This window comes from Spermophilus citellus (assembly GCF_964194105.1).
Source record: "Spermophilus citellus genome assembly, chromosome: 12".
NCBI lineage: Eukaryota > Metazoa > Chordata > Mammalia > Rodentia > Sciuridae > Spermophilus > Spermophilus citellus.
The window spans coordinates 7,123,695-7,135,007 of record NC_138198.1 but is presented as its reverse complement, the minus strand read 5'-3'; the positions used below and the strand labels follow the sequence as shown (position 1 = coordinate 7,135,007).

The window sequence follows — 11,313 nt, the reverse complement described above, 5'->3', positions numbered from 1 at the left end:
TCTACAGTTTGTCTATTCCTCCCGCTCCCTACACCACTATGAATCAGCCTCCTTATATCAGAGAAAACATTAGGCATTTGGCTTTGGGGGGTTGGCTAACTTCACTTAGCATTATCTTCTCTGACTCCATCCATTTACCTGCAAATGCCATGATTTTATTCTCTTTTATTGCTGAGTAATATTCCATTGTGTATATATGCCATATTTTTTTTTATCCATTAATCTATTGAAGGGTATCTAGATTTTAAGACATAAATTTGCAAATCTGTAACAAAACTACTACTTTGGTGAAAACTGTAGAGGGAAGATCACAGTGTGATTAAAAATAATAAAGATTGGGCTGGAGATGTAGCTTAGTAGGAGAGTGCTTGCCCAGCGTGTGTGAGGCCCTGGGTTCAATCACCAGCACTCCAACAAATAAATACATACATAAAGTGAAATAATAAGAGTCAATTACCAGTACACAGAGAGGAACGTAGGGCTCTGAGCTGGAAATCCAGTTCCATTTCCAGTCCAGGGCAAGTCACCACCTCTTGGACCCCTTGGATCCTGCTTTCTTATCTTCAGAGGATAGAGGTGACAACACGGATCTATGAAATTGTTATGAGGCTTGAGTGATAAAAATGAATGTGAAATGCGTTGCAAACCAAAAGGTCATAAAACATGAGCAACTATTATACCAGACAACTATGAACAGACAAAACAATTAAAGATCATTAAGTCCTTAAAAATAAAACACTATATAAGGATAATTATTCTAAAATTAAAATACAGTATAAAGTTTGAGTTGTTTTAATATTTTTCTACAACATAACAAAAATAAAATAAATCATGATGTCAGGGCCATGATAAGAACACATATAAAAATAAAATGTTCAATGAGATTGGAAAAATCCATTTCTTGAAATTATTAAAATACTAAGATTAATGCTGAAGCTAAAATAATCAAAACAAACAGCTTAGAGCAGTTAATATTTTTTCTAAAAAGAAAAGACAGAACAAAAATGTTTAAATAATGGAAATGAGTCCAGAAATCCCCGCAATTAACATCCCACAGTTAATGTTTGTGTTTTCCATCCACAGCTGTTATCCACTTTTTAAATTTGCAAAAAACAAATCATTAATAAAAATCATAAACAACCAAAACTTCATTAAAAATTTCTGCTATAAACACATTTTATGGTAAATACAAAATATTATCCAGTTGAAATCCATTCAAGATTGAAAACAAATGAGTTATCACAACTTACTGGGTTTATTAAAGCCTTCAAGGCAACAAAGAATCTCAATGACCACAAATCTATATTTCCTCCCAACTATTGGTCATCATCTATTAGTCATCAACATTCATGAAACAAACATAATACCTTAAGAAAGCCACTTACCAACAAAAGCTTAAAAAAAGAACAAACCCTTAATATTTGTTGCCCTTGAAACTACTACACTATTTCTCTTTCATTCACAATTCCCTTTTGCTTATTAAAGAAGAAAGAAAGAAAGAAAAGACAGAGTCTTGCTATGCTGCCCAGACTGGACTTAAACTGTTGGGCTCAAGTGATCCTTTTACCTTGGATTCCCGAGTAGATGGGACTACAAGTACATGGCACTCTGCCTGGTGTTCCCATCACTTTTTCAAATCATTCTTACTCAGTCTTCATTACCTTTCTATTCACATGGACCTTAACCTATTGCAGCTGACCTAATCCTTCTAAATTTATTTTCCTCAAATTGTGTCATATAAATAATATTAATCCAGGACAGCTGATGTTTAAAGACTACTTTGACATATCCTACTAAATGCTTTACTTATATTTATTAATTTAATCTTCACAATAACCCTATGAAGCAGGTACCTTTAGTTATATCTGTTTTTTTAGGTGTGGGAACTGAGGAACAAAGATTTAAATAATTTGGGCAGATATGGGATTGATACCCAGCAGCCTTGATTGATACAATACACACACACACACACACACACACACACACACACACACACACACTCTCTTCTCTCTTTCCTCTAACAATTTCATTTGCTTTTGTGTTTAGCCACTACCAAAATCCAAAATTCACATCTCACATGCTGATCTCTTTCATGAGGAACAAACCTTGAAAAGCAAACCCAAATATTCAGTGCCATAAAAATCAACCTCTTAAACAATTTCCTTTAAACTCTCATGATCCCTTTCGATTTTGTCTTTCCTCCCAGTTATTCAGGTTCTAAACTTCTAAGGAGTCACTTATTCCTAACACTCTTGCAACAGCCAAGTAGGCACCAAGTCCTTCCCTGCCTTCCGATAAACATAGACTCCTTTTATCCTCAGTTACTATATCACAATCTCAATTCCAGCTGGAATATCAAAATAGTTCCCTGGCCTCATCTTGCTTATCCAATTCTAACAAACTGCCATCTGGATTAATTATGTCATTCCCTTCATCAAAATCTTACAATACTTTTTTATTGGTGACTGAATTAAGAACACATCATAACTTTAAGACTATCTTTTAAGACTATCATCTTCATTCAAATAATGACATTTGAGGTTTTTATTTCACAGTTCGGCTCCAGATTACTTCCTATTTCTCAAATACACTCTACATTTTCTGGCTCCTATGTCTTTGTTCATACCATCCTCTGCATCTGTCAACATTTTAACTTCAAATGTCTGTGTCAAAACTATTCATCTCAGCTCATCTTCTTGATTCTCACATAAACTGATGTAGACTGTTGCCTCATCTCCCAGGTCTTCCCAGTATTTTGACTGTGCTTCTCCTTTGTTGTCATGATCCATTTGTATGCTGGTTCTCTCTTTCACATTTTCCCAAGGATTTTAGACATGCTGGTTGCAAGGACTGTCTTGGTCATCTGTCTCCCTTTCCCTAATACTTGTACATTGCCATGGCTCCACATTTCTGAATGAAATCATTGAAATGAAATGTGTTCTCATCCTAAAATCGAAGCGTGTTTTTATCCTTCGCATCTTTTCCCACTCTAGCAGCTCCCATCCCCCCACCCCCGCAGCCCTGTCACAGTCCACACTTCCTATTTGAAGATGTGCTGCTTTTACTCCACATGATGTGGATGTAGGGCAGCCAGCCTTTTTTTTTCCCCAATGCACTTTTACACGATCACTGAAGGCATCTTTTACATTCTCCATCACAGACTCTGGGGAGCTCTGGAACACATTCTCCCATCCAATTACCTCTGAACAGAGTTAACCAGGAAAAATTTCCAGCAATAATAGCTCTGTCAGTAAAATTTAAAAAATTGCTTTGAAATGAACCCATACAAAGAAGAGGCTGCAAAGAGTCTGATGGAGAAACACAGGGACAATTCAGGCTAAGGAGTAAAAACACACACCACTTTTGCTGCTGCAGTAGCCAAAAGACGTGACACGAAGACCTGTAGTGTGACGGAGATTTTCTTTTCCCTGTTTACTGAGAAATATATTTATAACAGGAGCAAAAGCAAAAGCAGGTAAAACAATATGATAATTAGCAATGACAATTATTTTATATTCCCATTCCTATTATTTTAAGTAAGTTTTATTGAGTAGAAATTCAGTACTGTATAATTTATTAAAGTGTACAAAATTGCTTTAGTACAGGTATGCAACCATCACTATAATCTATTTTACGTTTTCATCACAAAAATAATCCACATATCCAAGTTCCTCCCACTTACTCCTTGGCAAGCCTACTTTTTCTATGGATTTCCCTACTCATATATTTTATATAAATGGAAACATAGCAGGGGGTCTTTTGTGAGTAGCTTTTTCTGCTTAGCCTAATATTTTCCAAGTTTATCCATAAGGTAGCAAGTCAGTACTTCATTGCTTTTTATTACCAAGGACATACTACATTTATTTATTAATTCATTCACTTGTGGAGGGTTGGGTTATCTCTAGTTTTGGGCTATTACAAATAAAGTTACTATAAACACAACAAATTTCTGAGTGGACATATGTTTTCATTTCTCTTGAGTATAAATCTAGGGATGGAACTCTGGGGCCAAATGGTAACTATGCTCTTTTTGAAGCTGTGCCATTTTACATTCCCATCAGAATTTATATGGATTCTAATTTCTCTACATTCTCGCCAGTATAATTATACATTGCTTCATGGGTTCAAGTTCTGTATGTTAAGCCAAATAATGAATATTTTTTTTCCATATGGAAACTATACAATATAATAAATGTCAAAGAAAGCACTTTTTCTTTACTTTCAGGATCTAAACATTCTGAATATTCAGAGGTCTTTTACTATATTATTTTATATTCAAATATCTATCTATAGAGTCAAGTTACATGACCAAAACAATTTAGAAAAGTAATTAATTGTGCTGTACAAGATTTTCCACCTACCACTATCATGTTCAAAGGAATTCATGTTGCAATGCTGACAAAATCTGGGGCTACTCTGGAAAAACGTGCAGTTTACTCATTACCTTAACCCTGAGGCAAGTTCATCCATAACAGTGCTGGCTTCCCAGCTAAAAGTAACTAATGAAATACAACACATCAACTGCAGTTGACGTGGTTTCAGGAAAACCACACTTGAGAATTATAATACTTTATCTTCCTTATCTCACCCTCAGTCATTGAGTTTGTAGTCCACCATGCTGTTTACTTTGTGGATTGTGGTAGTAAATGAGTCAAGATGGACTTCCTCAGAAATGATAATGAACTGTGGTCCCAATTCTTCCCATTTTTCAGGTACAACCTGCCGTGACCAGAGCGGCCAAACTAGCAGGTTCTGGTGAGGGGTGATGGAAGATTGGAAGAAATAAAACTCATGTACTCAGACTGCGAAATTAACAGCTGGGACTTTTGGAGTGCTGCTCTCTGAGAAGCAGGTCTAAAGAATTAAGCCAGCAATGTTTATTATATATGTCTCATTAATCAGATTAAAGACTAGACAAGCATTATTCTTTGTATTCATGAAAGTTACAGAGTGAGCAACATTATGCAGCTTAGTCCTCAGTTACATTCTACAGTTGCAATATGCAATGTGCAGCTCTCAAGAAAGTCCATTATTTAAAGCTACCTTTATGTGAGCAGGTTCAGGAGGTGCAGAGCTGGTGAAACATTGTAGTTGTCTTAATAAGAGAATTCCTTCATTCCCAGGAGGTGTGTGCCTGAGAGCAAGATTGAGGCTCTAGCACAGAGCCTCCCCATGGAGGGCATTACCACAGCAACCAGGCATCCTGCACCTTTGCACAGAAACTTTCCAAGGCACCAAGCATGCCACAGCCATGCAGTCATCAGGGATCCCAATTTCAGACAATGCTTTCCCATTCACTGTCATGGCTCTCTACAACAACCAAATCTTTGTCTTTATAAATCAATAGATCAAATGAACCTGTCATCTTTTGCAGTCTTGTTGCACTCAATATCAAATTGCCACCCTTTGATGACTGAACTGAGTACTTGTAGAGCTGTTCACCACACTGCTACACTTTATGAGCTCAGGGTTGGTAGTTATCAGCAAGGTGAATTCATACTTCTGCAGTCAAGTAAAGGTTTCAGAGGGATATATGCCACGCTGGCACAGAATAAGAACTCGGCCATGATCTCTGCACTGCTCTTGGCCCAACATGATGCCCTGCTCCCAGGACAGCTGCTGGGCCATGGTGAGGCTGCAACCAAGGGGAGATTCTAGTAACCTGTGACAACCACCACCTGGATTCAAAAGTCCTATTTTTTTGTTTGTTTTTAGCTGTATTTGGATACAATATCTTTATTTTATTTATTTTTATGTGGTGCAGAGAATTGAACCCAGGGCCTTGCACATGCTAGGCAAGTGCTCTACTACTGAGCCACAACCCCAACCCCTCACTGTGTTTTTGTTTTTTGCTTTTTTTTTTTTTTTTTTTTTTTTGTGGTTCTGGGGATTGAACACAGGGCTTGTGCATGTGGGGCAAGCACTCCATCAACTATATTCCCAGCCCCTCACTGTGGTTTTGATTTGTATTTTTCTGATGCTTTCCTTCAAGTGTTTGGCCATTTCTTTGTGGAGATGTCAATTTAGAGTCTACCTTCATCTTTAAATTAGTTTTATTTTTTAAATTATTGAGTTGCAAAAATTCTAGACACAATTCCCTTAGAAGATAAATGATTTGCAAAATTCTTCTCCCATTTGGTGACTTGTTTTTTCACTTTCTTGACAGTGTCCTTTGACATGCAAAAGCTTTCAATATTGGTGATGTCCAATTTATCTATTTTTTTCTTTTGTTGCTTTTATTCTTTGTGTCACATCTAAGAAACAGTCACCTAATCAAAGTTCATGTATATTTATATCTAGGATTTCTTTTAAACATTCAATAGTTTCAGTTCTTTTGGTTAGGTCTTTGTTTCATTTGTAGGTAAATTTTGTATATGGTGTTACAAGGATATCCAGTTGTCCCAGTACCATTATTCAAAGCAGATCAAGATCAAGATAAGATACCAAACACATCTATCACCTACAAGGTTCTTCCACACTCCTTCTCAGTCCATACCTAGCCCTAAGGGCACTAATTTCATAGTGTACACTGCCATCTATTAATTTTACCTGTTCTTGAAATATTCAGTTACTAATTTCTTTTGATTGTTAAAAGAGAAAATTACAGCTGGGCCTGGAGGCCCATGCCTGTAATCTCAGTAACTTGGAAGGCTAAGGCAGGAGGATTGCAAGGTCAAGGCCAGCCTGGGCTTACTGACACTCTGTCTCAAAATTTAATAATAATTTTTAAATGAGTCTATGGATGTAGTTCAGTGGTAGAGCATCCCTGGGTTTAATCCCCAGTACTGTAAAAAAGAAAAAAGAAGAGATGCAAGGTGCATCTTAGCAAAACCCTGATTTTAAATTAAAAAAAGGAAGAAAGAAAGAAAGAAAAAGTGCTGGGAATATGGCTCAGTGGTAAAGCTTCTCTGTGTTTAATCCTTGGTACCAAAAAGGGAGAAAATTACAAACAAATCTAGTTTTGCAGATCTTAACTGGCTTTATCTGATTCTAAAGTAAGGTAGCAGTCTAGACACAAAGCGGTTTAGAAGAGAATGGCTTAGAAGAGTCTACCAACCAAAAGGCAGATCATATGCAGAGCCAGAAAAAACTTAAGCACAGAAAAGTACAAAAAATGGAAGTGAGATAGAATAGCCAGTTTAGTTATAGCTTGCATCTGTCTTATCTTTTTTTTTTAAAGAGAGAGTGAGAGAGAGAGAGAGAGAGAGAGAGAGAGAGAGAGAGAGAGAGAGAATTTTTAATATTTATTTTTTAGTTCTCGGCGGACACAACATCTTTGTTGGTATGTGGTGCTGAGGATCGAACCCGGGCCGCACGCATGCCAGGCGAGCGCGCTACCGCTTGAGCCACATCCCCAGCCCCATCTGTCTTATCTTAACAGGATTTGAGCAGTTGGTTGCTTATGATTGACTGAAACTCAGCTACTAGTTAGGAGAGTAGGTCACAGTCTGCTTACCTAAAGTATTAGGTCACTAGGTGTGGATAAGCATTTATTAAACCAAACTAGAAAATTTATGGAAGCAGCTTGAGGCCAAACTTGTTAACACCCTCAACATAATAGCTACGAGATGCATCTATGTTATCACATATATGAGCAAATTCCTTTTTATTACTAAAGAACATTTCACAGTAGGGTGCAGTGGTGCATGCTTGTAATCCCAGCAACTTTAGAGGTTGAGATGGGAGGATTGTAGGTTTGAGGCCAGACTCAGTAATTTAATAAGGCCCTAAGCAAGTTAGTGAGACCCTGTCTCAAAATGAAAAATAAAAAAAGGTTGAGGATGTGGCTTATTGATAAAGCTCCCCTAGGTTAAATACCCAGTATCAAAACAAAACAAACAAAAATTATTCAACTGCATATATCCCAGTGTATTTTGTTCATTCTAATGTTGAAAGTCTCTTGAGCTGTTTTTAGTTTGGAGCTATTATATATAAATAAGTTGCTACAAGCATGTTTATGCACAACTTTTTAAGGGCATATGCATTCATTTCCATGGGATACATACCTGAGAGTAGAACAGTTGAATCATAGGATAGGACCATTTACAGATGTGGTGGACACTATCAATAGTTTTCCACAATTGTACCGACTGATATTCTCACTGACAATGTTTAAGAGCTTCTTTTGTTCCACAACCTGATCCACAATTGATGCTGTTAGTCCTTTTTTATTTTTTTGTACCAGGAATTAAATCTAGGGGTGCTTAACCATTGAGCCACATTCCCAGCCCTTTTTATATTTTGAGATAGGATATTGCTAAGTTGCTTAGGGCCTTGCTAAGTTGCTGAGGCTGGCTTTGAACTCATGATCCTCCTGTTTCGGCCTCCTGAGTCAATGGGTTTACAGGAGTGTCCCACCATGACCAGCTGTTGGTCTTTTAAGCACAGCCTTTTTGGTGGGAAAGCAACACAATCACCTTGTGATTTTAATTTGCATGTTTCTAATAACTAAGGACATTAAGCATCATTTCACATGCATACTGGCCAACTGGGTGGCTGCTTTTATAAAATTCCAAGTCTTTTACCCAATTTAGTGTTTTTTTTTTAACTGATTTAAAGTGTTAGTTATACATTCCTAATATGAGTCTTTGATTACTATACACACTGTATCTCTCCTCAGGCTGTGACTTTTTTTTAAATATTTATTTTTTAGTTTTTAGGTGGAAACAATTTCTTTATTTTATTTTTATGTGGTGTTGTGGATCAAACCCAGCGCCCCGAGCATGCCAGACGAGTGCGCCACTGCTTGAGCCATATCCCCAGCCCAGGCTGTGACTTTTTTTTAACTCTGAAAAATTGGTGTTTTTTTTTTTGATTAACAAAAGTTCTTATTTTTAATGATGTCCAATTTATCAAGTTTTGACTTCATGATTGGTGTTTTTAACTTCTTCCTTAAGAAATCTTTGTTTACCCCAAGTATATGAAGTTACTTGCCCCTATTTTCTCCTGGAAGCATGTTTTATTATCTTTCATATTGAAGGTTTATGACCCATCTTGAATTGATTTTTGTGTTTGGTATATGATATGCATAAAAATTCACTTTTCTCCCTTTGAAAAATCCATTTGTTCCATATCATTTATTGGAAAGATATCTTTAACTCACTGAATTTCAGTGGTGTCTTTATCATAAGTGATTTCATATATCTAATTTATTTCTGGGCTCTATGTCTATTTCTAAAGTCTGAATTTTTATTCCATGTGCTTGAAATTCAGTAATATAAGTCCTCCAATTTTGTTGGTCTTTCTCAGAATTGTCTTAGTTATTCTAGATCCTTGGCATTTCCACATTAATTTTAGAATTAGCTTGTAAAATTATACAAAAACCCTGTTGAAATTTTTACTGGAACTACCATAAACCTGTAGATCATTTTGGAGAGGACTGGCATCTTAGTAATATTGAATCTTTCAAACAATAAGTGTTCTTTAATTTCCTTCCTCACATTTTTTTTTTTTTTTTAGTATCCACATAAAAGTTTTATACACTTTTGAAAGTTGTTCTTTGGTTATGGATAGATCAGATGTTATCACACATGACAGTTTTTTTATGCTGATTATGTGTTGCTAATATATAGTCTAAATTGATTGTTTCATACTGACATAACCAGCAATCTTGAACAATTTTCTTATTAATTCTAATAGTGTACCTATAGATTCCTTGGGTTTTTAAAAATACAATCATGTCAAGTGCAATTAAAAATAATTTTTATTCCTTTTTTATTTTTATTTCTTTTCTTGTATCCCACTATTAGGACATCCAGTACAAATTTGAGTATGAGTGGTTAAAGTGGACACCCCTGCCGGTACTGAACATCAGGGGTGGACAAATTTTGCTATTTCCTCACTGACATCACATTTAGCCTGCCTGGCTCCTCATGTTACGTTACCTGTAATTTTTTTTTGCCAACAGATACCCTTTATCAATTTAAAATCTCTTCCTATTCCACTTTGCTGAAAGTTTTCATCCTCACACTGGTAAACTGGATTTTATATAAAATGGTTTTCTTTAATTACTGAGATGATCTTATACTTCTTTATTTTGTTAATATTGTGAATCATGGGCTGGGGATGTGGCTCAAGCGGTAGCGCGCTCGCCTGGCATGCGCGGGGCGCTGGGTTCAATCCTCAGCACCACATAAAAATAAAACAAAGACATTGTGTCCACCGAAAACTAAAAAATAAATATTAAAAAATCTCTCTCTCTCTAAAAAAAAATATTGTGAATCATAAGGGTCATTTTCCAAACCAACTACAATTCTTGGAAAAATTCTTGATCATAATGTATCCATTTTATGTATACTAGATTTTAATATATAATGTTTTATTTACTATTCATATATTTATTGGCCTATAAATTTTGTGATGTCATCATCAGATTATGGCATAGAGGCTATTTGGCCTAATAAAAAGAATATCTTCCTCCACTTTTTAAACATAATAAATTATCACACAAACATATTGACTATAATTACTTAATACCATCAAACCCAGTAATTGTTCAACTTTCCAACTTTTCCACAATTTTTTAAACAGGTTTGTTTGAGGCAGTATCCACATAAGGCCTACACAGATGCCCTAAATTGATAAGAAGTCTTTTAAACTATAAATTTCCCCTTTGTCTCTTTCTTACAATTTATTTGATCGAGAAACTACGCAGTTATCCAACGCTATCTTCCTTAGTTTAGATTTTGCTGATTGTATAGTGGTAGTATCCTTTAACATAATGATGTCTTCCACATTCCCAATAAGTCAGTAGTTGAATCAATATTGACATTTAAATTTTTTTTTATTTATTCTCTTTACATATACATGACAGTAGAGTATATTTTGACACATTTATATAAACATGAAATATATCTTATTCTATTTAGGATCCCAATCTTGTGGTTGAACATGATGTGGAGATTCATTGTGGTTTATTCATATGTGTACATAGAAAACTTATGTTAGGTTCATACCACTGTCTTTCCTATTCCGATCTCAATTCCCTTCCTTTTATTCCCCTTTGTCTAATCCAAAGTACTTCTATTCTTCTGCCTTCCCTCCTTGTGTGAGAGTATTTGCATATCAGAGAAAACATTCAACCTTTGGTTTTCTGGGATTAGCACTAGGCTGCTATAAATATTGATGTGGCTGTGTCACTGTAGTATGCTGATTTTAAGTCCTTTGGATATATACTGAGGAATGGTATAACTGAGTCAAATGGTGCTTCCATTCCTAGATTTTTGAGGAATCTCCATACTGCTTTCCAGAGTAGTTGCACCAATTTGCAGTCCTACCAGCAATGTATGAGTGTGTCCTTTCCCCACATCCTCA

General features: G+C 35.9%; 1 protein-coding gene across 2 annotated transcripts in view; it reads right to left on the bottom strand.

The window, feature by feature from the left end:
* CENPP (centromere protein P) overlaps positions 1 to 11,313 on the bottom strand; it is a 231,925-nt gene that overhangs the window by 125,563 nt on the left and 95,049 nt on the right. The window lies entirely within an intron of this gene.